Below are 27,084 nucleotides of genomic sequence, written 5' to 3'. Positions count from 1 at the left end.
CCACACCAATTTAGTTAAGTGTTAGGATATTTATTTCCCTACTGGTTACAATCTAAAGTCATTTCTGTTAATCTCATCAGCAATTCATCTCATTAGTAACTCTTCAGATTTGCAATTAGAAACGCAATTAATCAATGCATAGAGAATATTCACTCAGTAATAACACATAATTATTAAGAAGCAACTTAGCAAAGTCTCAGTAGTGCATGGTTCAACAAAGCAAGAACTCAGTCATTTGTCTATTTACAGATTTTAGTGAACACCTTAAATAACCTCGTATTAGCATCAGCATGTTGGGCTTCATGCATAACAATTTAGCAAACTAAAATTTGGAAAACATCTAACTATGGCCTCTATCAAAGAGCAGTTGGTACCTAGAAAGAAAAGGCAAACAGACAATTACAATTTTCATCAGATAGTTACCCATCCAACGGATCAGCAAACAGCGTCAGTCTTCGTCCTCGGGACATCAGTCGTTTGCATCATCAGCAAAGAAAGGACAGGGCAAAGTATTAGTATGGCATAGCTAAGGAACAAGAACTTCCCTCATATAGAGGAGAAGTAAGTATCAGGTAAGGAATAAGTAAAGGGTGGTTTAGAGTAACAGGGCGAACAAACGGCAAAGTCTCAAACGAAATGGCCTAAATGGCTCAGTAGAATGACAAAGAATGGCTTGGAGTGGAATGTCCAATAAATGCCTGATTTCTCCTCGGGTCATGTGGTTAAATCAAAACTGTCTAATTTACTCCTAATTCCTCAATGGATAATCATTGGTGCATCGCCATCTCTGTCCAATAATCTTCACCAGAGTTTTACACAAACCACAGTTCTCATGTCGTTGATTGGCCTTTGTTATTGACGTTTTCATCGGTTGGAATGTCAGGTAAGAAAAGTTACATTTTACGCTACAGTCAGTAGTTCCATTGTATTCTCCTACTCCAGGCAGCCTTGCACCTGTTACAGATTACACTGTTGCATTCAGCAAGAATGTCTCCTTGAGCAAGTAGGGTCCCATGAGAAAGAATTTACTACAGCTACACACATCTCTAGCTTCTGGGAAAGTACAGTTTCATGTCCTTCAGGAAAATAGCACATTGCACGTTAGAAAAAGACAGTTTAATATGAGACCAGGCAGCTAGGCACAGACCTTCGCTAAACTAAGGCCTACTGCTTAATGAACAAACTCCTAATACATAACTCCAATTTTGATATTTTAATACAAATTAAAAACATTATTACATAATTAATTCAGCATTAATAACTTTCATTAGTCTTCGTATACATTGGTAGCCACTCCCCGTGGGCACATTTCAAACGTGTGCATTATTTCTACGTTAACACATTTTTTATGCAGCTTCATTACACAATATATTGTAAGCTTTTCATGTTAATATTAATTTTAAAAGACACACTCCAGCAATCCCTCCTCTGATGACTCTTGTCATCACACAAATCTTCCCTACTAATTTTACATACTAAAATTCCCTCATATCAATCTCTTCCCTTCTTGGTTTCCCCTTTGATCTTGCCCTGAATAATTTTTCCCTTTGTTTTTCTTCCCTCCTCCTATTATTTTTCGCCATCTTCAATTTTATTGTTTTACTAATTTTACATGCCACCCATGATCCAAATAAGCAATCTATAAAAATCAATATCCCCTGTATTATTTTAGACAATATCCCATGCCAAATGTTACTAATCCAATTTCCCACTGAAGCAAATCCTTTCCCAACCTTTTTCCAAACACCTGGTTCTTTCAAATCCTTCAAGTCCGTACTATCCCTAGTCAAGTTAGTAAGCATACTTCTAATCTCATTACTATTATCTGGTATGTGAGCGCAACAATTACACCCATTGAGCAATCTACAAACTCTGCCATTTTTCACTAAAAGAATGTCTAAAGCAAGACTGTTTTGAAGAGTCATAGCCCCCTCCGCAGCAAGTTCAGTATCCATCAGGAGTATAGCCCCTGAAAAGTTTGTCAGCATGTTATCCTCAATAGTAGACAACTTTTGAATCTTTATGGAGTTCATAATAACTCCCACTGAAGAAATTATCGTCCCAAATATGTCTCCTTCTACACCAGCAGCAATCACTTTCTTGTGTCTAGTACGATGTAATTCAGACAATTTTGGTAACCTTTTCAAATCGTCAAGTTGATATATCTATGGGAAAACTATCCCCAAATAACATGTCCCATACTATCCCTTTGGAAGACGGTAATAAGCATTAAGTCCACATATATAATAAATCCCGGGGATTGCTGGATCCTGTCCATTTAACATGAACGTCCATTTACTCTGAAACAAAAACACACGCTTCCATTCACTCATTCCCACAAACACATTGTCATAGTATGATTTGGTCTTGGATATGCAAAGCTTTCCTACATGTAGTGCGTCTAAATCTAACTTCCCTTGTTCTCTAATTGCACTATAACCGTCACTACTAGCAAAGGCCCGTTGCTGTAATCCTTTCTCTAGTTTACCCTTCAATGCCCTTCTTCTCTCTTCCGTGTGATCTAAAAAGCTTTTCTCTACAGGTGTAAGCAAACATGTCAAATTATTGTGGTGTGCATAAGATGTACTAATTGTTAATGTCGCCTGAAAGAATCCTTTAACTAACTTTATGCTATAGTACTTAGCTACCCCACTCACATCCTCTATGATAGGCACATTAGAAAACACAAGATCATGATTTGAGTAAAAATATTGAATCTCTTCCTGGTTATAGAATCTTGTTAGTAACAGACTACAACGTATCCCATATGTTAATGACAGTCTATGATAGGTAACCCCCTCTTGTACCGAAACAGGAATCTGTGTACACACAAAACAATCTTTTGCATCCATTGTGTCAACATACTCACTCAGCAAGCGATAGAAAACATCAGTGGATAGTTCCCCTTTCGAGTTTGTTCCCTCATGCAAGTATTTTGTATCCAGCTCAAACCTCTCCCAGGCTGTTAGTGCAGTGGTAGTCTCAGGAATTGTAGCATTGTTAGTCCCACTTTTATCCATTAGTGTTATACTCACAACCAAGACCCTAATGAATATGTATTACATGAACCTTTTTTGCAAAAGTATTTGGTTCAAGTAAACTTAAAGTGTTGGGATTCAAGCCCAAGGCTCCAGAGAGACTGGAGCCTAAATCTAGCCAGTTTAGCCTGCTCAGCCACGCTACCTCACATCTACAAGCGCACAACTATAGTAACTTGGCCAAACACTGTGGACACCCGCTGTGGTGCCCTGGCTATGCAGGGTAACGCAGCATTCGCCGACAGTTGAGCGAGTTACAGGTGAAAAGCAAAGTATAATAACTGTCTGCATATAATATCTGTCTTTCCTTATTTATTCTTCTTCCCCATTGTATGTTTGCTCTCTGCTTTAGAAACGCGAGTTGTCATCACTGCAAGGAAACGTATCACACAGCGTTCTACTGTTTACACTCACTGAACTTTCAGCATCACAGTGACCCCTCTCGTCGCCTCTATAGTTAGACTTCAAGATAGCTGGTTTGTTTACCGATACAATTCTTGTCACCTTAGGTTGTGGTTTTTTTAAATAAGAAGGCTCGGTCCCACTGTCTGGGTACCCTTATATATATACGTCACCACTTTACATAGTCTCACCTCTCGCTATGTGGATCGTAGGTGCAGAAGGCAGAGAGTGAGACACTGATGCAGACAAAATACGTTTGTGAGTTGAAAAATACTGGCAGTGGTGGGATTCGAACCCACATCTCCAAAGAGACTGGAGCCTTAATCCAGCGCCTTAGAACACTCAGCCACACTACCCTGTGCAAACCTGTTTCTGTAAGCTTTCTGAAGTGAGATGTTCTGTTGTATAGGGGAGTTGGAGAATAAGGGTGTATAGCCTGTGAAGTGATCCTAGGAAAGTCAACGCCAACAGCAGCAGGCACGTGATACATTCAGTAGGTCAGGATTGGCCCGGGCCATGGGAGGTGTCAGGGAGCGCCAGTCCTGAGAGTCCGTAGGAAGACAACCCTTACATTGGCGTCCCGCACGCGCTGCTTCTCTTTCTTTAAGGATAAGGAATCAAACTATCTACGTCCCTCAACTTACCAACCCTCCGCCTCAGGAAAGATTTTGTGATTCATGAGCAGAACCCAGCTGGCGCTGTTTACAGTAATGCCTAAGCACAGTACTCAACTGAGCGGTGTTTCCAAACTGAGCCGTTGTACTGCCGGATATACCATGGGATATGTCATTTAACTTTCACATAAAATAGGGTTAACCCAGCCCTACCACATACTAAAAACTAAAGACGGAACAATAAAACCGACTAGGATGGGATTCGAACCCACGCGTGCAGAGCACAATGGATTAGCAGTCCATCGCCTTAACCACTCGGCCACCTCGTCTTCAAAACACCATGTTTCAGGAGTACAAAATATGGTAGCCAAAATGTGTTCTATTAGGTGATAGTTGTCTAAACATAATAAAGAGCATATATTTACAGATTGTTATGGTAACTTGTTGTCTTCAGCTTTGCTCTATACGACCTTGTTGTCCATCCCTACTTCAGCTTGAATTTATATGTTAAATGTAATGTAATCATGAAAATTACACTTTCCAAACGTGTTCTATCCATATGTGATGTACTATCACACTACCCTCAAATGAGCTAAGATTGCTTTAATTCAGTTGTACGTGGATTTAAAGTGCAATATCATACAAATATTGTACTGGTATGGCGCTTTCGAGTCTCTAGGTGTCAGTTATTGGTGGTGTGCTTACATGTCAACATTAGGCAGCAAATAGTACACAATTAAGGAACTGCCTTCCCATTTAATGTGCATTGTTCTGCAAAAAGTTTTAAGTAGGAGAAAGTAAAACTTAGTTTATAAAACCACCTAAACTGGGAGTATTGCCGCTACAGCTATGACACTTCAGTTTAAAAACGTACGTGCATCAACTAGAAATATTTTTGCGCTAAATAAATTGCTGTCCAACTACTCACATAATGCATAAAACTGAGGCAGTCGTAATTACAATACATTGAAGTAATATTTTGGTAGTTTTTGTTGACGATGACTCCGCAGCAAGCGATCAGATTACTTTTTATTAGTGAAGGCGCGTCAGAGCCTTGATAAGTAAACTTACAAGGAGACACGCCTAGGTCGATGAACCTTTTAGACCAGGTTCGGGGACTTCCCAGTACGAGATGTCTTTTGGCATCACAAATCAATAGATCAATATCTCAACAACAATCGCAATAACTAATCAGCATGCTAATCAATAACCTTTAATGAGAGTCAATAAAGTGAACACACCATGATCTTTCAGTCATGAATAACCACACCAATTTAGTTAAGTGTTAGGATATTTATTTCCCTACTGGTTACAATCTAAAGTCATTTCTGTTAATCTCATCAGCAATTCATCTCATTAGTAACTCTTCAGATTTGCAATTAGAAACGCAATTAATCAATGCATAGAGAATATTCACTCAGTATTAACACATAATTATTAAGAAGCAACTTAGCAAAGTCTCAGTAGTGCATGGTTCAACAAAGCAAGAACTCAGTCATTTGTCTATTTGCGTCAGATTTTAGTGAACACCTTAAATAACCTCATATTAGCATCAGCATGTTGGGCTTCATGCAAAACAATTTAGCAAACACAAATTTGGAAAACATCTAACTATGGCCTCTATCAAAGAGCAGTTGGTACCTAGAAAGAAAAGGCAAACAGACAATTACAATTTTCATCAGATAGTTACCCATCCAACGGATCAGCAAACAGCGTCAGTCATCGTCCTCGGGACATCATTCGTTTGCATCATCAGCAAAGAAAGGACAGGGCAAAGTATCAGTATGGCATAGCTAAGGAACAAGAACTTCCCTCATATAGAGGAGAAGTAAGTATCAGGTAAGGAATAAGTAAAGGGTGGTTTAGAGTAACAGGGCGAACAAACGGCAAAGTCTCAAACGAAATGGCCTAAATGGCTCAGTAGAATGGCAAAGAATGGCTTGGAATGGAATGTCCAATAAATGCCTGATTTCTCCTCGGGTCATGTGGTTAAATCAAAACTGTCTAATTTACTCCTAATTCCTCAATGGATAATCATTGGTGCATCGCCATCTCTGTCCAATAATCTTCACCAGAGTTTTACACAAACCACAGTTCTCATGTCGTTGATTGGCCCATGTTATTGACGTTTTCATCGGTTGGAATGTCAGGTAAGAAAAGTTACATTTTACGCTACAGTCAGTAGTTCCATTGTTTTCTCCTACTCCAGGCAGCCTTGCACCTGTTACAAATTACACTGTTGCATTCAGCAAGAATGTCTCCTTGAGCAAGTAGGGTCCCATGAGAAAGAATTTACTACAGCTACACACATCTCTAGCTTCTGGGAATGTACAGTTTCATGTCCTTCAGGAAAATAGCACATTGCACGTTAGAAAAAGACAGTTTAATATGAGACCAGGCAGCTAGGCACAGACCTCCGCTAAACTAAGGCCTACTGCTTAATGAACAAACTCCTAATAAATAACTCCAATTTTGATATGTTAATACAAATTAAAAACATTAGTACATAATTAATTCAGCATTAATAACTTTCATTAGTCTTCGTATACATTGGTAGCCACTCCCCGTGGGCACATTTCAAACGTGTGCATTATTTCTACGATAACACATTTTTTATGCAGCTTCATTACACAATATATTGTAAGCTTTTCATGTTAATATTAATTTTAAAAGACACACTCCAGCAATCCCTCCTCTGATGACTCTTGTCATCACACAAATCTTCCCTACTAATTTTACATACTAAAATTCCCTCATATCAATCTCTTCCCTTCTTGGTTTCCCCTTTGATCTTGCCCTGAATAATTTTTCCGTTTGTTTTTCTTCCCTCCTCCTATTATTTTTCGCCATCTTCAATTTTATTCTTTTACTAATTTTACATGCCACCCATGATCCAAATAAGCAATCTATAACAATCAATATCCCCTGTATTATTTTAGACAATATCCCATGCCAAATGTTACTAATCCAATTTCCCACTGAAGCAAATCCTTTCCCAACCTTTTTCCAAACACCTGGTTCTTTCAAATCCTTCAAGCCGTACTATCCCTAGTCAAGTTAGTAAGCATACTTCTAATCTCATTACTATTATCTGGTATGTAAGCGCAACAATTACACCCATTGAGCAATCTACAAACTCTGCCATTTTTCACTAAAAGAATGTCTAAAGCAAGCCTGTTTTGAAGAGTCATAGCCCCCTCCGCAGCAAGTTCAGTATCCATCAGGAGTATAGCCCCTGAAAAGTTTGTCAGCATGTTATCCTCAATAGTAGACAACTTTTGAATCTTTATGGAGTTCATAATAACCCCCACTGAAGAAATTATCGTCCCAAATATGTCTCCTACTACACCACCAGCAGTCTCTTTCTTATGTCTAGTACGATGTAATTCACACAATTTTGGTAACCTTTTCAAATCGCCAAGTTGATATATCTTAGGGAAAACTATCCCCAAATAACATGTCCCATACTATCCCTTTGGAAGACGGTAATAAGCATTAAGTCCACATATATAATAAATCCCGGGGATTGCTGGATCCTGTCCATTTAACATGAACGTCCATTCACTCTGAAACAAAAACACACGCTTACATTCACTCATTCCCACAAACACATTGTCATAGTATGATTTGGTCTTGGATATGCAAAGCTTTCCTACATGTAGTGCGTCTAAAGCTAACTTCCCTTGTTCTCTAATTGCACTATAACCGTCACTACTAGCAAAGGCCCGTTGCTGTAATCCTTTCTCTAGTTTACCCTTCAATGCCCTTCTTCTCTCTTCCGTGTGATCTAAAAAGCTTTTCTCTACAGGTTTAAGCAAACATGTCAAATTATTGTGGTGTGCATAAGATGTACTAATTGTTAATGTCGCCTGAAAGAATCCTTTAACTAACTTTATGCTATAGTACTTAGCTACCCCACTCACATCCTCTATGATAGGCACATTAGAAAACACATGATCATGATTTGAGTAAAAATATTGAATCTCTTCCTGGTTATAGAATCTTATTAGTAACAGACTACAACGTATCCCATATGTTAATGACAGTCTATGATAGGTAACCCCCTCTTGTACCGAAACAGGAATATGTGTACACACAAAACAATCTTTTGCATCCATTGTGTCAACATACTCACTCAGCAAGCGATAGAAAACATCAGTGGATAGTTCCCCTTTTGAGTTAGTTCCCTCATGCAAGTATCTTGTATCCAGCTCAAACCTCTCCCAGGCTGTTAGTGCAGTGGTAGTCTCAGGAATTGTAGCATTGTTAGTCCCACTTTTATCCATTAGTGTCATACTCACAACCACGACCCTAATGAATATTTATTACATGAACCTTTTTTGCAAAAGTATTTGGTTCAAGTAAACTTAAAGTGTTGGGATTCAAGCCCACGGCTCCAGAGAGACTGGAGCCTAAATCTAGCCAGTTTAGCCTGCTCAGCCACGCTACCTCACATCTACAAGCTCACAACTATAGTAACTTGGCCAAACACTGTGGACACCCGCTGTGGTGACCTGGCTATGCAGGGTAACGCAGCATTCACCGACAGTTGAGCGAGTTACAGGTGAAAAGCAAAGTATAATAACTGTCTGCATATAATATATGTCTTTCCTTATTTATTCTTCTTCCCCATTGTATGTTTGCTCTCTGCTTTAGAAACGCGAGCTGTCATCACTGCAAGGAAACGTATCACACAGCGTTCTACTGTTTACACTCACTGAACTTTCAGCATCACAGTGACCCCTCTCGTTGCCTCTATAGTTAGACTTCAAGACAGCTGGTTTGTTTACCGATACAATTCTTGTCACCTTAGGTTGTGGTTTTTTAAAATAAGAAGGCTCGGTCCCACTGTCTGGCTACCCTTATATACATATGTCACCACTTTACATAGTCTCACCTCTCGCTATGTGGTTCGTAGGTGCAGAAGGCAGAGTGTGAGACACTGATGCAGACAAAATACGTTTGTGAGTTGAAAAATACTGGCAGCGGTGGGATTCGAACCCACGCCTCCAAAGAGACTGGAGCCTTAATCCAGCACCTTAGACCGCTCGGCCACACTACCCTGTGCAAACCTGTTTCTGTAAGCTTTCTGAAGTGAGATGTTCTGTTGTATAGGGGAGTTGGAGAATAACGGTGTATAGCCTGTGAAGTGATCCTAGGAAAGTCAACGCCAACAGCAGCAGGCACGTGATACATTCAGTAGGTCAGGATTGGCTCCGGGCCATGGGAGGTGTCAGGAGCGCCAGTCCTGAGAGTCCGTAGGAAGACAACCCTTACATTGGCGTCCCGCACGCGCTGCTTCTCTTTCTTTAAGGATAAGGAATCAAACTATCTACGTCCCTCAACTTACCAACCCTCCGCCTCAGGAAAGATTTTGTGATTCATGAGCAGAACCCGGCTGCCGCTGTTTACAGTAATGCCTAAGCACAGTACTCAACTGAGCGGTGTTTCCAAACTGAGCCGTTGTACTGCCGGGAAATACCATGGGATATGTCATTTAACTTTCACATAAAATAGGGTTAACCCAGCCCTACCACATACTAAAAACTAAAGACGGAACTATAAACCGTCGAGGACGGGATTCGAACCCACGCGTGCAGAGCACAATGGATTAGCAGTCCATCGCCTTAACCACTCGGCCACCTCATCTTCAAAAACACCATGTTTCAGGAGTACAAAATATGGTAGCCAAAATGTGTTCTATTAGGTGATAGTTGTCTAAACATAATAAAGAGCATATATTTACAGATTGTTATGGTAACTTGTTGTCTTCAGCTTTGCTCTATACGACCTTGTTGTCCATCCCTACTTCAGCTTGAATTTATATGTTAAATGTAATGTAATCATGAAAATTACACTTTCCAAACGTGTTCTATCCATATGTGATGTACTATCACACTACCCTCAAATGAGCTAAGATTGCTTTAATTCAGTTGTACGTGGATTTAAAGTGCAATATCATACAAATATTGTACTGGTATGGCGCTTTCGAGTCTCTAGGTGTCAGTTATTGGTGGTGTGCTTACATGTCAACATTAGGCAGCAAATAGTACACAATTAAGGAAAACTGCCTTCCCATTTAATGTGCATTGTTCTGCAAAAAGTTTTAAGTAGGAGAAAGTAAAACTTAGTTTATAAAACCACCTAAACTGGGAGTATTGCCGCTACAGCTATGACACTTCAGTTTAAAAACGTACGTGCATCAACAAGAAGTATTTTTGCGCTAAATAACTTGCTGTCCGACTACTCACGTAATGCATAAAACTGAGGCAGTCGTAATTACAATACATTGAAGTAATATTTTGGTAGTTTTTGTTGACGATGACTCCGCAGCAAGCGATCAGATTACTTTTTATTAGTGAAGGCGCGTCAGAGCCTTGATAAGTAAACTTACAAGGAGACACAACTAGGTCGATGAACCTTTTAGACCAGGTTCGGGGACTTCCCAGTACGAGATGTCTTTTGGCATCACAAATCAATAGATCAATATCTCAACAACAATCGCACTAACTAATCAGCATGCTAATCAATAACCTTTAATGAGAGTCAATAAAGTGAACACACCATGATCTTTCAGTCATGAATAACCACACCAATTTAGTTAAGTGTTAGGATATTTATTTCCCTACTGGTTACAATCTAAAGTCATTTCTGTTAATCTGATCAGCAATTCATCTCATTAGTAACTCTTCAGATTTGCAATTAGAAACGCAATTAATCAATGCATAGAGAATATTCACTCAGTATTAACACATAATTATTAAGAAGCAACTTAGCAAAGTCTCAGTAGTGCATGGTTCAACAAAGCAAGAACTCAGTCATTTGTCTATTTACGTCAGATTTTAGTGAACACCTTAAATAACCTCGTATTAGCATCAGCATGTTGGGCTTCATGCAAAACAATTTAGCAAACTCAAATTTGGAAAACATCTAACTATGGCCTCTATCAAAGAGCAGTTGATACCTAGAAAGAAAAGGCAAACAGACAATTACAATTTTCATCAGATAGTTACCCATCCAACGGATCAGCAAACAGCGTCAGTCTTCGTCCTCGGGACATCATTCGTTTGCATCATCAGCAAAGAAAGGACAGGGCAAAGTATCAGTATGGCATAGCTAAGGAACAAGAACTTCCCTCATATAGAGGAGAAGTAAGTATCAGGTAAGGAATAAGTAAAGGGTGGTTTAGAGTAACAGGGCGAACAAACGGCAAAGTCTCAAACGAAATGGCCTAAATGGCTCAGTAGAATGGCAAAGAATGGCTTGGAGTGGAATGTCCAATAAATGCCTGATTTCTCCTCGGGTCATGTGGTTAAATCAAAACTGTCTAATTTACTCCTAATTCCTCAATGGATAATCATTGGTGCATCGCCATCTCTGTCCAATAATCTTCACCAGAGTTTTACACAAACCACAGTTCTCATGTCGTTGATTGGCCCATGTTATTGACGTTTTCATCGGTTGGAATGTCAGGTAAGAAAAGTTACATTTTACGCTACAGTCAGTAGTTCCATTGTTTTCTCCTACTCCAGGCAGCCTTGCACCTGTTACAGATTACACTGTTGCATTCAGCAAGAATGTCTCCTTGAGCAAGTAGGGTCCCATGATAAAGAATTTACTACAGCTACACACATCTCTAGCTTCTGGGAAAGTACAGTTTCATGTCCTTCAGGAAAATAGCACATTGCACGTTAGAAAAAGACAGTTTAATACGAGACCAGGCAGCTAGGCACAGACCTTCGCTAAACTAAGGCCTACTGCTTAATGAACAAACTCCTAATACATAACTCCAATTTTGATATGTTAATACAAATTAAAAACATTAGTACATAATTAATTCAGCATTAATAACTTTCATTAGTCTTCGTATACATTGGTAGCCACTCCCCGTGGGCACATTTCAAACGTGTGCATTATTTCTACGTTAACATATTTTTTATGCAGCTTCATTACACAATATATTGTAAGCTTTTCATGTTAATATTAATTTTAAAAGACACACTCCAGCAATCCCTCCTCTGATGACTCTTGTCATCACACAAATCTTCCCTACTAATTTTACATACTAAAATTCCCTCATATCAATCTCTTCCCTTCTTGGTTTCCCCTTTGATCTTGCCCTGAATAATTTTTCCCTTTGTTTTTCTTCGCTCCTCCTATTATTTTTCGCCATCTTAAATTTTATTCTTTTACTAATTTTACATGCCACCCATGATCCAAATAAGCAATCTATAACAATCAATATCCCCTGTATTATTTTAGACAATATCCCATGCCAAATGTTACTAATCCAATTTCCCACTGAAGCAAATCCTTTCCCAACCTTTTTCCAAACACCTGGTTCTTTCAAATCCTTCAAGTCCGTACTATCCCTAGTCAAGTTAGTAAGCATACTTCTAATCTCATTACTATTATCTGGTATGTGAGCGCAACAATTACACCCATTGAGCAATCTACAAACTCTGCCATTTTTCACTAAAAGAATGTCTAAAGCAAGCCTGTTTTGAAGAGTCATAGCCCCCTCCGCAGCAAGTTCAGTATCCATCAGGAGTATAGCCCCTGAAAAGTTTGTCAGCATGTTATCCTCAATAGTAGACAACTTTTGAATCTTTATGGAGTTCATAATAACTCCCACTGAAGAAATTATCGTCCCAAATATGTGTCCTTCTACTCCAGCAGCAATCTCTTTCTTATGTCTAGTACGATGTAATTCAGACAATTTTGGTAACCTTTTCAAATCGTCAAGTTGATATATCTTTGGGAAAACTATCCCCAAATAACATGTCCCATACTATCCCATTGGAAGACGGTAATAAGCATTAAGTCCACATATATAATAAATCCCGGGGATTGCTGGATCCTGTCCATTTAACATGAACGTCCATTTACTCTGAAACAAAAACACACGCTTACATTCACTCATTCCCACAAACACATTGTCATAGTATGATTTGGTCTTGGATATGCAAAGCTTTCCTACATGTAGTGCGTCTAAAGCTAACTTCCCTTGTTCTCTAATTGCACTATAACCGTCACTACTAGCAAAGGCCCGTTGCTGTAATCCTTTCTCTAGTTTACCCTTCAATGCCCTTCTTCTCTCTTCCGTGTGATCTAAAAAGCTTTTCTCTACAGGTGTAAGCAAACATGTCAAATTATTGTGGTGTGCGTAAGATGTACTAATTGTTAATGTCGCCTGAAAGAATCCTTTAACTAACTTTATGCTATAGTACTTAGCTACCCCACTCACATCCTCTATGATAGGCACATTAGAAAACACAAGATCATGATTTGAGTAAAAATATTAAATCTCTTCCTGGTTATAGAATCTTGTTAGTAACAGACTACAACGTATCCCATATGTTAATGACAGTCTATGATAGGTAACCCCCTCTTGTACCGAAACAGGAATCTGTGTACACACAAAACAATCTTTTGCATCCATTGTGTCAACATACTCACTCAGCAAGCGATAGAAAACATCAGTGGATAGTTCCCCTTTCGAGTTAGTTCCCTCATGCAAGTATCTTGTATCCAGCTCAAACCTCTCCCAGGCTGTTAGTGCAGTGGTAGTCTCAGGAATTGTAGTATTGTTAGTCCCACTTTTATCCATTAGTGTCATACTCACAACCACGACCCTAATGAATATTTATTACATGAACCTTTTTTGCAAAAGTATTTGGTTCAAGTAAACTTAAAATGTTGGGATTCAAGCCCACGGCTCCAGAGAGACTGGAGCCTAAATCTAGCCAGTTTAGCCTGCTCAGCCACGCTACCTCACGTCTACAAGTGCACAACTATAGTAACTTGGCCAAACACTGTGGACACCCGCTGTGGTGACCTGGCTATGCAGGGTAACACAGCATTTACCGACAGTTGAGCGAGTTACAGGTGAAAAGCAAAGTATAATAACTGTCTGCATATAATATATGTCTTTCCTTATTTATTCGTCTTCCCCATTGTATGTTTGATCTCTGCTTTAGAAACGTGAGCTGTCATCACTGCAAGGGAACGTATCACACAGCGTTCTACTGTTTACACTCACTGAACTTTCAGCATCACAGTGACCCCTCTCGTCGCCTCTATAGTTAGACTTCAAGACAGCTGGTTTGTTTACCGATACAATTCTTGTCACCTTAGGTTGTGGTTTTTTAAAATAAGAAGGCTCGGTCCCACTGTCTGGCTACCCTTATATATATACGTCAACCACTTTACATAGTCTCACCTCTCGCTATGTGGATCGTAGGTGCAGAAGGCAGAGAGTGAGACACTGATGCAGACAAAATACGTTTGTGAGTTGAAAAATACTGGCAGCGGTGGGATTCGAACCCACACCTCCAAAGAGACTGGAGCCTTAATCCAGCGCCTTAGACCGCTCAGCCACACTACCCTGTGCAAACCTGTTTCTGTAAGCTTTCTGAAGTGAGATGTTCTGTTGTATAGGGGAGTTGGAGAATAAGGGTGTATAGCCTGTGAAGTGATCCTAGGAAAGTCAACGCCAACAGCAGCAGGCACGTGATACATTCAGTAGGTCAGGATTGGTCCCGGGCCATGGGAGGTGTCAGGGAGCGCCAGTCCTGAGAGTCCGTAGGAAGACAACCCTTACTTTGGCGTCCCGCACGCGCTGCTTCTCTTTCTTTAAGGATAAGGAATCAAACTATCTACGTCCCTCAACTTACCAACCCTCCGCCTCAGGAAAGATTTTGTGATTCATGAGCAGAACCCGGCTGGCGCTGTTTACAGTAATGCCTAAGCACAGTACTCAACTGAGCGGTGTTTCCAAACTGAGCCGTTGTACTGCCGGAAATACCATGGGATATGTCATTTAACTTTCACATAAAATAGGGTTAATCCAGCCCTACCACATACTAAGGACGGAACAATAAACCGACGAGGATGCGATTCAAACCCACGCGTGCAGAGCACAATGGATTAGCAGTCCATCGCCTTAACCACTCGGCCACCTCGTCTTCGAAACACCATGTTTCAGGAGTACAAAATATGGTAGCCAAAATGTGTTCTATTAGGTGATAGTTGTCTAAACATAATAAAGAGCATATATTTACAGATTGTTATGGTAACTTGTTGTCTTCAGCTTTGCTCTATACGACCTTGTTGTCCATCCCTACTTCAGCTTGAATTTATATGTTAAATGTAATGTAATCATGAAAATTACACTTTCCAAACGTGTTCTATCCATATGTGATGTACTATCACACTACCCTCAAATGAGCTAAGATTGCTTTAATTCAGTTGTACGTGGATTTAAAGTGCAATATCATACAAATATTGTACTGGTATGGCGCTTTCGAGTCTCTAGGTGTCAGTTATTGGTGGTGTGCTTACATGTCAACATTAGGCAGCAAATAGTACACAATTAAGGAAAACTGCCTTCCCATTTAATGTGCATTGTTCGGCAAAATGTTTTAAGTAGGAGAAAGTAAAACTTAGTTTATAAAACCACCTAAACTGGGAGTATTGCCGCTACAGCTATGACACTTCAGTTTAAAAACGTACGTACATCAACAAGCAATATTTTTGCGCTAAATAAATTGCTGTCCGACTACTCACGTAATGCATAAAACTGAGGCAGTCGTAATTACAATACATTGAAGTAATATTTTGGTAGTTTTTGTTGACGATGACTCCGCAGCAAGCGATCAGATTACTTTTTATTAGTGAAGGCGCGTCAGAGCCTTGATAAGTAAACTTACAAGGAGACACGCCTAGGTCGATGAACCTTTTAGACCAGGTTCGGGGACTTCCCAGTACGAGATGTCTTTTGGCATCACAAATCAATAGATCAATATCTCAACAACAATCGCAATAACTAATCAGCATGCTAATCAATAACCTTTAATGAGAGTCAATAAAGTGAACACACCATGATCTTTCAGTCATGAATAACCACACCAATTTAGTTAAGTGTTAGGATATTTATTTCCCTACTGGTTACAATCTAAAGTCATTTCTGTTAATCTCATCAGCAATTCATCTCATTAGTAACTCTTCAGATTTGCAATTAGAAACGCAATTAATCAATGCGTAGAGAATATTCACTCAGTATTAACACATAATTATTAAGAAGCAACTTAGCAAAGTCTCAGTAGTGCATGGTTCAACAAAGCAAGAACTCAGTCATTTGTCTATTTGCGTCAGATTTTAGTGAACACCTTAAATAACCTCGTATTAGCATCAGCATGTTGGGCTTCATGCAAAACAATTTAGCAAACACAAATTTGGAAAACATCTAACTATGGCCTCTATCAAAGAGCAGTTGGTACCTAGAAAGAAAAGGCAAACAGACAATTACAATTTTCATCAGATAGTTACCCATCCAACGGATCAGCAAACAGCGTCAGTCTTCGTCCTCGGGACATCAGTCGTTTGCATCATCAGCAAAGAAAGGACAGGGCAAAGTATCAGTATGGCATAGCTAAGGAACAAGAACTTCCCTCATATAGAGGAGAAGTAAGTATCAGGTAAGGAATAAGTAAAGGGTGGTTTAGAGTAACAGGGCGAACAAACGGCAAAGTCTCAAACTAAATGGCCTAAATGGCTCAGTAGAATGGCAAAGAATGGCTTGGAGTGGAATGTCCAATAAATGCCTGATTTCTCCTCGGGTCATGTGGTTAAATCAAAGCTGTCTAATTTACTCCTAATTCCTCAATGGATAATCATTGGTGCATCGCCATCTCTGTCCAATAATCTTCACCAGAGTTTTACACAAACCACAGTTCTCATGTCGTTGATTGGCCCATGTTATTGACGTTTTCATTGGTTGGAATGACAGGTAAGAAAAGTTACATTTTACGCTACAGTCAGTAGTTCCATTGTTTTCTCCTACTCCAGGCAGCCTTGAACCTGTTACAAATTACACTGTTGAATTCAGCAAGAATGTCTCCTTGAGCAAGTAGGGTCCCATGAGAAAGAATTTACTACAGCTACACACATCTCTAGCTTCTGGGAAAGTACAGTTTCATGTCCTTCAGGAAAATAGCACATTGCACGTTAGAAAAAGACAGTTTAATATGAGACCAGGCAGCTAGGCACAGACCTTCGCTAAACTAAGGCCTTCTGCTTAATGAACAAACTCCTAATACATAACTCCAATTTTGATATGTTAATACAAATTAAAAACATTAGTACATAATTAATTCAGCATTAATAACTTTCATTAGTCTTCGTATACATTGGTAGCCACTCCCCGTGGGCACATTTCAAACGTGTGCATTATTTCTACGTTAACACATTTTTTATGCAGCTTCATTACACAATATATTGTAAGCTTTTCATGTTAATATTAATTTTAAAAGACACACTCCAGCAATCCCTCCTCTGATGACTCTTGTCATCACACAAATCTTCCCTACTAATTTTACATACTAAAATTCCCTCATATCAATCTCTTCCCTTCTTGGTTTCCCCTTTGATCTTGCCCTGAATAATTTTTCCTTTGTTTTTCTTCCCTACTCCTATTATTTTTCGCCATCTTCAATTTTATTCTTTTACTAATTTTACATGCCACCCATGATCCAAATAAGCAATCTATAACAATCAATATCCCCTGTATTATTTTAGACAATATCCCATGCCAAATGTTACTAATCCAATTTCCCACTGAAGCAAATCCTTTCCCAACCTTTTTCCAAACACCTGGTTCTTTCAAATCCTTCAAGTCCGTACTATCCCTAGTCAAGTTAGTAAGCATACTTCTAATCTCTTTATATTATCTGGTATGTAAGCGCAACAATTACACCCATTGAGCAATCTACAAACTCTGCCATTTTTCACTAAAAGAATGTCTAAAGCAAGCCTGTTTTGAAGAGTCATAGCCCCCTCCGCAGCAAGTTCAGTATGCATCAGGAGTATAGCCCCTGAAAAGTTTGTCAGCATGTTATCCTCAATAGTAGACAACTTTTGAATCTTTATGGAGTTCATAATAACTCCCACTGAAGAAATTATCTTCCCAAATATGTCTCCTTCTACACCAGCAGCAATCTCTTTCTTATGTCTAGTACGATGTAATTCAGACAATTTTGGTAACCTTTTCAAATCGTCAAGTTGATATATCTTTGGGAAAACTATCCCCAAATAACATGTCCCATACTATCCCATTGGAAGACGGTAATAAGCATTAAGTCCACATATATAATAAATCCCGGGGATTGCTGGATCCTGTCCATTTAACATGAACGTCCATTTACTCTGAAACAAAAACACACGCTTACATTCACTCATTCCCACAAACACATTGTCATAGTATGATTTGGTCTTGGATATGCAAAGCTTTCCTACATGTAGTGCGTCTAAAGCTAACTTCCCTTGTTCTCTAATTGCACTATAACCGTCACTACTAGCAAAGGCCCGTTGCTGTAATCCTTTCTCTAGTTTACCCTTCAATGCCCTTCTTCTCTCTTCCGTGTGATCTAAAAAGCTTTTCTCTTCAGGTGTAAGCAAACATGTCAAATTATTGTGGTGTGCATAAGATGTACTAATTGTTAATGTTGCCTGAAAGAATCCTTTAACTAACTTTATGCTATAGTACTTAGCTACCCCACTCACATCCTCTATGATAGGCACATTAGAAAACACAAGATCATGATTTGAGTAAAAATATTGAATCTCTTCCTGGTTATAGAATCTTGTTAGTAACAGACTACAACGTATCCCATATGTTAATGACAGTCTATGATAGGTAACCCCCTCTTGTACCGAAACAGGAATCTGTGTACACACAAAACAATCTTTTGCATCTATTGTGTCAACATACTCACTCAGCAAGCGATAGAACACATCAGTGGATAGTTCCCCTTTCGAGTTAGTTCCCTCATGCAAGTATCTTGTATCCAGCTCAAACCTCTCCCAGGCTGTTAGTGCAGTGGTAGTCTCAGGAATTGTAGCATTGTTAGTCCCACTTTTATCCATTAGTGTCATACTCACAACCACGACCCTAATGAATATTTATTACATGAACCTTTTTTGCAAAAGTATTTGGTTCAAGTAAACTTAAAGTGTTCGGATTCAAGCCCACGGCTCCAGAGAGACTGGAGCCTAAATCTAGCCAGTTTAGCCTGCTCAGCTACGCTACCTCACATCTACAAGCTCACAACTATAGTAACTTGGCCAAACACTGTGGACACCTGCTGTGGTGACCTGGCTATGCAGGGTAACGCAGCATTCACCGACAGTTGAGCGAGTTACAGGTGAAAAGCAAAGTATAATAACTGTCTGCATATAATATATGTCTTTCCTTATTAATTCTTCTTCCCCAATGTATGTTTGCTCTCTGCTTTAGAAACGCGAGCTGTCATCATGCAAGGAAACGTATCACACAGCGTTCTACTGTTTACACTCACTGAACTTTCAGCATCACAGTGACCCCTCTCGTCGCCTCTATAGTTAGACTTCAAGACAGCTGGTTTGTTTACCGATACAATTCTTGTCACCTTAGGTTGTGGTTTTTTAAAATAAGAAGGCTCGGTCCCACTGTCTGGCTACCCTTATATATATACGTCACCACTTTACATAGTCTCACCTCTCGCTATGTGGATCGTAGGTGCAGAAGGCAGAGAGTGAGACACTGATGCTGACAAAATACGTTTGTGAGTTGAAAAATACAGGCAGCGGTGGGATTCGAACCCACGCCTCCAAAGAGACTGGTGCCTTAATCCAGCGCCTTAGACCGCTCAGCCACACTACCCTGTGCAAACCTGCTTCTGTAAGCTTTCTGAAGTGAGATGTTCTGTTGTATAGGGGAGTTGGAGAATAAGGGTGTATAGCCTGTGAAGTGATCCTAGGAAAATCAACGCCAACAGCAGCAGGCACGTGATACATTCAGTAGGTCAGGATTGGTCCCGGGCCATGGGAGGTGTCAGGGAGCGCCAGTCCTGAGAGTCCGTAGGAAGACAACCCTTACATTGGCGTCCCGCACGCGCTGCTTCTCTTTCTTTAAGAATAAGGAATCAAACTATCTACGTCCCTCAACTTACCAACCCTCCGCCTCAGGAAAGATTTTGTGATTCATGAGCAGAACCCGGCTGGCGCTGTTTACAGTAATGCCTAAGCACAGTACTCAACTGAGCGGTGTTTCCAAACTGAGCCGTTGTACTGCCGGAAATACCATGGGATATGTCATTTAACTTTCACATAAAATAGGGTTAATCCAGCCCTACCACATACTAAAATCTAAGGACGGAACAATAAACCGACGAGGATGGAATTCGACCCCACGCGTGCAGAGCACAATGGATTAGCAGTCCATCGCCTTAACCACTCGGCCACCTTGTCTTTAAAACACCATGTTTCAGGAGTACAAAATATGGTAGCCAAAATGTGTTCTATTAGGTGATAGTTGTCTAAACATAATAAAGAGCATATATTTACAGATTGTTATGGTAACTTGTTGTCTTCAGCTTTGCTCTATACGACCTTGTTGTCCATCCCTACTTCAGCTTGAATTTATATGTTAAATGTAATGTAATCATGAAAATTACACTTTCCAAACGTGTTCTATCCATATGTGATGTACTATCACACTACCCTCAAATGAGCTAAGATTGCTTTAATTCAGTTGTACGTGGATTTAAAGTGCAATATCATACAAATATTGTACTGGTATGGCGCTTTCGAGTCTCTAGGTGTCAGTTATTGGTGGTGTGCTTACATGTCAAGATTAGGCAGCAAATAGTACACAATTAAGGAAAACTGCCTTCCCATTTAATGTGCATTGTTCTGCAAAAAGTTTTAAGTAGGAGAAAGTAAAACTTAGTTTATAAAACCACCTAAACTGGGAGTATTGCCGCTACAGCTATGACACTTCAGTTTAAAAACGTACGTGCATCAACAAGAAATATTTTTGCGCTAAATAAATTGCTGTCCGACTACTCACGTAATGCATAAAACTGAGGCAGTCGTAATTACAATACATTGAAGGAATATTTTGGTAGTTTTTGTTGACGATGACTCCGCAGCAAGCGATCAGATTACTTTTTATTAGTGAAGGCGCGTCAGAGCCTTGGTAAGTAAACTTACAAGGAGACACGCCTAGGTCGATTAACCTTTTAGACCAGGTTTGGTGACTTCCCAGTACGAGATGTCTTTTGGCATCACAAATCAATAGATCAATATCTCAACAACAATCGCAATAACTAATCAGCATGCTAATCAATAACCTTTAATGAGAGTCAATAAAGTGAACACACCATGATCTTTCAGTCATGAATAACCACACCAATTTAGTTAAGTGTTAGGATATTTATTTCCCTACTGGTTACAATCTAAAGTCATTTCTGTTAATCTCATCAGCAATTCATCTCATTAGTAACTCTTCAGATTTGCAATTAGAAATGCAATTAATCAATGCATAGAGAATATTCACTCAGTATTAACACATAATTATTAAGAAGCAACTTAGCAAAGTCTCAGTAGTGCATGGTTCAACAAAGCAAGAACTCAGTCATTTGTCTATTTGCGTCAGATTTTAGTGAACACCTTAAATAACCTCGTATTAGCATCAGCATGTTGGGCTTCATGCAAAACAATTTAGCAAACACAAATTTGGAAAACATCTAACTATGGCCTCTATCAAAGAGCAGTTGGTACCTAGAAAGAAAAGGCAAACAGACAATTACAATTTTCATCAGATAGTTACCCATCCAACGGATCAGCAAACAGCGTCAGTCTTCTTCCTCGGGACATCAGTCGTTTGCATCATCAGCAAAGAAAGGACAGGGCAAAGTATCAGTATGGCATAGCTAAGGAACAAAAACTTCCCTCATATAGAGGAGAAGTAAGTATCAGGTAAGGAATAAGTAAAGGGTGGTTTAGAGTAACAGGGCGAACAAACGGCAAAGTCTCAAACTAAATGGCCTAAATGGCTCAGTAGAATGGCAAAGAATGGCTTGGAGTGGAATGTCCAATAAATGCCTGATTTCTCCTCGGGTCATGTGGTTAAATCAAAGCTGTCTAATTTACTCCTAATTCCTCAATGGATAATCATTGGTGCATCGCCATCTCTGTCCAATAATCTTCACCAGAGTTTTACACAAACCACAGTTCTCATGTCGTTGATTGGCCCATGTTATTGACGTTTTCATCGGTTGGAATGACAGGTAAGAAAAGTTACATTTTACGCTACAGTCAGTAGTTCCATTGTTTTCTCCTACTCCAGGCAGCCTTGCACCTGTTACAACTTACACTGTTGCATTCAGCAAGAATGTCTCCTTGAGCAAGTAGGGTCCCATGAGAAAGAATTTACTACAGCTACACACATCTCTAGCTTCTGGGAAAGTACAGTTTCATGTCCTTCAGGAAAATAGCACATTGCACGTTAGAAAAAGACAGTTTAATATGAGACCAGGCAGCTAGGCACAGACCTTCGCTAAACTAAGGCCTACTGCTTAATGAACAAACTCCTAATACATAACTCCAAATTTGATATGTTAATACAAATTAAAAACATTAGTACATAATTAATTCAGCATTAATAACTTTCATTAGTCTTCGTATACATTGGTAGCCAATCCCCGTGGGCACATTTCAAACGTGTGCATTATTTCTACGTTAACACATTTTTTATGCAGCTTCATTACACAATATATTGTAAGCTTTTCATGTTAATATTCATTTTAAAAGACACACTCCAGCAATCCCCCCTCTGATGACTCTTGTCATCACACAAATCTTCCCTACTAATTTTACATACTAAAATTCCATCATATCAATCTCTTCCCTTCTTGGTTTCCCCTTTGATCTTGCCCTGAATAATTTTTCCCTTTGTTTTTCTTCCCTCCTCCTATTATTTTTCGCCATCTTCAATTTTATTCTTTTACTAATTTTACATGCCACCCATGATCCAAATAAGCAATCTATAACAATCAATATCCCCTGTATTATTTTAGACAATATCCCATGCCAAATGTTGCTAATCCAATTTCCCACTGAAGCAAATCCTTTCCCAACCTTTTTCCAAACACCTGGTTCTTTCAAATCCTTCAAGTCCGTACTATCCCTAGTCAAGTTAGTAAGCATACTTCTAATCTCTTTACTATTATCTGGTATGTAAGCGCAACAATTACACCCATTGAGCAATCTACAAACTCTGCCATTTTTCACTAAAAGAATGTCTAAAGCAAGCCTGTTTTGAAGAGTCATAGCCCCCTCCGCAGCAAGTTCAGTATGCATCAGGAGTATAGCCCCTGAAAAGTTTGTCAGCATGTTATCCTCAATAGTAGACAACTTTTGAATCTTTATGGAGTTCATAATAACTCCCACTGAAGAAATTATCGTCCCAAATATGTCTCCTACTACACCAGCAGCAGTCTCTTTCTTATGTCTAGTACGATGTAATTCAGACAATTTTGGTAAACTTTTCAAATCATCAAGTTGATATATCTTTGGGAAAACTATCCCCAAATAACATGTCCCATACTATCCCTTTGGAAGATGGTAATAAGCATTAAGTCCACATATGTAATAAATCCCGGGGATTGCTGGATCCTGTCCATTTAACATGAACGTCCATTTACTCTGAAACAAAAACACACGCTTACATTCACTCATTCCCACAAACACATTGTAATAGTATGATTTGGTCTTGGATATGCAAAGCTTTCCTACCTGTTGTGCGTCTAAAGCTAACTTCCCTTGTTCTCTAATTGCACTATAACCGTCACTACTAGCAAAGGCCCGTTGCTGTAATCCTTTCTCTAGTTTACCCTTCAATGCCCTTCTTCTCTCTTCCCTGTAATCTAAAAAGCTTTTCTCTACAGGTGTAAGCAAACATGTCAAATTATTGTGGTGTGCATAAGATGTACTAATTGTTAATGTCGCCTGAAAGAATCCTTTAACTAACTTTATGCTATAGTACTTAGCTACCCCACTCACATCCTCTATGATAGGCACATTAGAAAACACAAGATCATGATTTGTGTAAAAATATTGAATCTCTTCCTGGTTATAGAATCTTGTTAGTAACAGACTACAACGTATCCCATATGTTAATGACAGTCTATGATAGGTAACCCCCTCTTGTACCGAAACAGGAATCTGTGTACACTCAAAACAATCTTTTGCATCCATTGTGTCAACATACTCACTCAGCAAGCGATAGAACACATCAGTGGATAGTTCCCCTTTCGAGTTAGTTCCCTCATGCAAGTATCTTGTATCCTGCTCAAACCTCTCCCAGGCTGTTAGTGCAGTGGTAGTCTCAGGAATTGTAGCATTGTTAGTCCCACTTTTATCCATTAGTGTCATACTCACAACCACGACCCTAATGAATATTTATTACATGAACCGTTTTTGCAAAAGTATTTGGTTCAAGTAAACTTAAAGTGTTGGGATTCAAGCCCACGGCTCCAGAGAGACTGGAGCCTAAATCTAGCCAGTTTAGCCTGCTCAGCCACGCTACCTCACATCTACAAGCTCACAACTATAGTAACTTGGCCAAACACTGTGGACACCTGCTGTGGTGACCTGGCTATGCAGGGTAACGCAGCATTCACCGACAGTTGAGCGAGTTACAGGTGAAAAGCAAAGTATAATAACTGTCTGCATATAATATATGTCTTTCCTTATTTATTCTTCTTCCCCATTGTATGTTTGCTCTCTGCTTTAGAAACGCGAGCTGTCATCACTGCAAGGAAACGTATCACACAGCGTTCTACTGTTTACACTCACTGAACATTCAGCATCACAGTGACCCCTCTCGTCGCCTGTATAGTTAGACTTCAAGACAGCTGGTTTGTTTACCGATACAATTCTTGTCACCTTAGGTTGTGGTTTTTTAAAATAAGAAGGCTCGGTCCCGCTGTCTGGCTACCCTTATATATATACGTCACCACTTTACATAGTCTCACCTCTCGCTATGTGGATCGTAGGTGCAGAAGGCAGAGAGTGAGACACTGATGCAGACAAAATACGTTTGTGAGTTGAAAAATACTGGCAGCAGGGGGATTCGAACCCACGCCTCCAAAGAGACTGGAGCCTTAATCCAGCGCCTTAGACCGCTCAGCCACTCTACCCTGTGCAAACCTGTTTCTGTAAGCTTTCTGAAGTGAGATGTTCTGTTGTATAGGGGAGTTGGAGAATAAGGGTGAATAGCCTGTGAAGTGATCCTAGGAAAGTCAACGCCAACAGCAGCAGGCACGTGATACATTCAGTAGGTCAGGATTGGTCCTGGGCCATGGGAGGTGTCAGGGAGCGCCAGTCCTGAGAGTCCGTAGGAAGACAACCCTTACATTGGCGTCCCGCACGCACTGCTTCTCTTTCTTTAAGTATAAGGAATCAAACTATCTACGTCCCTCAACTTACCAACCCTCCGCATCAGGAAAGATTTTGTGATTCATGAGCAGAACCCGGCTGGCGCTGTTTACAGTAATGCCTAAGCACACTACTCAACTGAGCGGTGTTTCCAAACTGAGCCGTTGTACTGCCGGAAATACCATGGGATATGTCATTTAACTTTCACATAAAGTAGGGTTAATCCAGCCCTACCACATACTAAAATCTAAGGACGGAACAATAAACCGACAAGGATGGGATTCGAACCCACGCGTGCAGAGCACAATGGATTAGCAGTCCATCGCCTTAACCACTCGGCCACCTCGTCTTCAAAACACCATGTTTCAGGAGTACAAAATATGGTAGCCAAAATGTGTTCTATTAGGTGATAGTTGTCTAAACATAATAAAGAGCATATATTTACAGATTGTTATGGTAACTTGTTGTCTTCAGCTTTGCTCTATACGACCTTGTTGTCCATCCCTACTTCAGCTTGAATTTATATGTTAAATGTAATGTAATCATGAAAATTATACTTTCCAAACGTGTTCTATCCATATGTTATGTACTATCACACTACCCTCAAATGAGCTAAGATTTCTTTAATTCAGTTTTACGTGGATTTAAATTGCAATATCATACAAATATTGTACTGGTATGGCGCTTTCGAGTCTCTAGGTGTCAGTTATTGGTGGTGTGCTTACATGTCAACATTAGGCAGCAAATAGTACACAATTAAGGAAAACTGACTTCCCATTTAATGTGCATTGTTCTGCAAAAAGTTTTAAGTAGGAGAAAGTAAAACTTAGTTTATAAAACCACCAAAACTGGGAGTATTGCCGCTACAGCTATGACACTTCAGTTTAAAAACGTACGTGCATCAACAAGAAATATTTTTTCGCTAAATAAATTGCTGTCCGACTACTCACGTAATGCATAAAACTGAGGCAGTCGTAATTACAATACATTGAAGGAATATTTTGGTAGTTTTTGTTGACGATGACTCCGCAGCAAGCGATCAGATTACTTTTTATTAGTGAAGGCGCGTCAGAGCCTTGATAAGTAAACTTACAAGGATACACACCTAGGTCGATGAACCTTTTAGACCAGGTTCGGGGACTTCCCAGTACGAGATGTCTTTTGGCATCACAAATCAATAGATCAATATCTCAACAACAATCGCAATAACTAATCAGCATGCTAATCAATAACCTTTAATGAGAGTCAATAAAGTGAACACACCATGATCTTTCAGTCATGAATAACCACACCAATTTAGTTATGTGTTAGGATATTTATTTCCCTACTGGTTACAATCTAAAGTCATTTCTGTTAATCTCATCAGCAATTCATCTCATTAGTAACTCTTCAGATTTGCAATTAGAAACGCAATTAATCAATGCATAGAGAATATTCACTCAGTATTAACACATAATTATTAAGAAGCAACTTAGCAAAGTCTCAGTAGTGCATGGTTCAACAAAGCAAGAACTCAGTCATTTGTCTATTTGCGTCAGATTTTAGTGAACACCTTAAATAACCTCGTATTAGCATCAGCATCTTGGGCTTCATGCAAAACAATTTAGCAAACACAAATTTGGAAAACATCTAACTATGGCCTCTATCAAAGAGCAGTTGGTACATAGAAAGAACAGGCAAACAGACAATTACAATTTTCATCAGATAGTTACCCATCCAACGGATCAGCAAACAGCGTCAGTCTTCGTCCTCGGGACATCAGTCGTTTG

At 39.5% G+C, this 27,084-nt stretch overlaps 8 non-coding genes across 8 annotated transcripts; all 8 read right to left on the bottom strand.

Moving 5' to 3' along the window:
• Positions 1-3,714: 3,714 nt before the first annotated feature.
• TRNAL-AAG (transfer RNA leucine (anticodon AAG)) lies at positions 3,715-3,796 on the bottom strand. The gene has a single exon. It is a non-coding gene; the product is annotated as a tRNA-Leu (tRNA).
• A 505-nt stretch (positions 3,797-4,301) lies between these two features.
• Positions 4,302-4,383, bottom strand: TRNAS-GCU (transfer RNA serine (anticodon GCU)). Its single transcript has one exon. It is a non-coding gene; the product is annotated as a tRNA-Ser (tRNA).
• Positions 4,384-9,034: 4,651 nt separating this feature from the next.
• On the bottom strand, positions 9,035-9,116 carry TRNAL-AAG (transfer RNA leucine (anticodon AAG)). The gene has a single exon. It is a non-coding gene; the product is annotated as a tRNA-Leu (tRNA).
• Positions 9,117-9,621: 505 nt separating this feature from the next.
• On the bottom strand, positions 9,622-9,703 carry TRNAS-GCU (transfer RNA serine (anticodon GCU)). Its single transcript has one exon. It is a non-coding gene; the product is annotated as a tRNA-Ser (tRNA).
• A 4,656-nt stretch (positions 9,704-14,359) lies between these two features.
• On the bottom strand, positions 14,360-14,441 carry TRNAL-AAG (transfer RNA leucine (anticodon AAG)). Its single transcript has one exon. It is a non-coding gene; the product is annotated as a tRNA-Leu (tRNA).
• A 498-nt stretch (positions 14,442-14,939) lies between these two features.
• Positions 14,940-15,021, bottom strand: TRNAS-GCU (transfer RNA serine (anticodon GCU)). Its single transcript has one exon. It is a non-coding gene; the product is annotated as a tRNA-Ser (tRNA).
• Positions 15,022-20,259: 5,238 nt separating this feature from the next.
• TRNAS-GCU (transfer RNA serine (anticodon GCU)) lies at positions 20,260-20,341 on the bottom strand. Its single transcript has one exon. It is a non-coding gene; the product is annotated as a tRNA-Ser (tRNA).
• A 5,241-nt stretch (positions 20,342-25,582) lies between these two features.
• On the bottom strand, positions 25,583-25,664 carry TRNAS-GCU (transfer RNA serine (anticodon GCU)). The gene has a single exon. It is a non-coding gene; the product is annotated as a tRNA-Ser (tRNA).
• Positions 25,665-27,084: the final 1,420 nt, after the last annotated feature.

Source organism: Pleurodeles waltl, chromosome 12 (assembly GCF_031143425.1).
Source record: "Pleurodeles waltl isolate 20211129_DDA chromosome 12, aPleWal1.hap1.20221129, whole genome shotgun sequence".
Classification (NCBI taxonomy): Eukaryota; Metazoa; Chordata; class Amphibia; order Caudata; family Salamandridae; genus Pleurodeles; species Pleurodeles waltl.
This window is presented reverse-complemented; position numbering and strand designations above follow the sequence as displayed.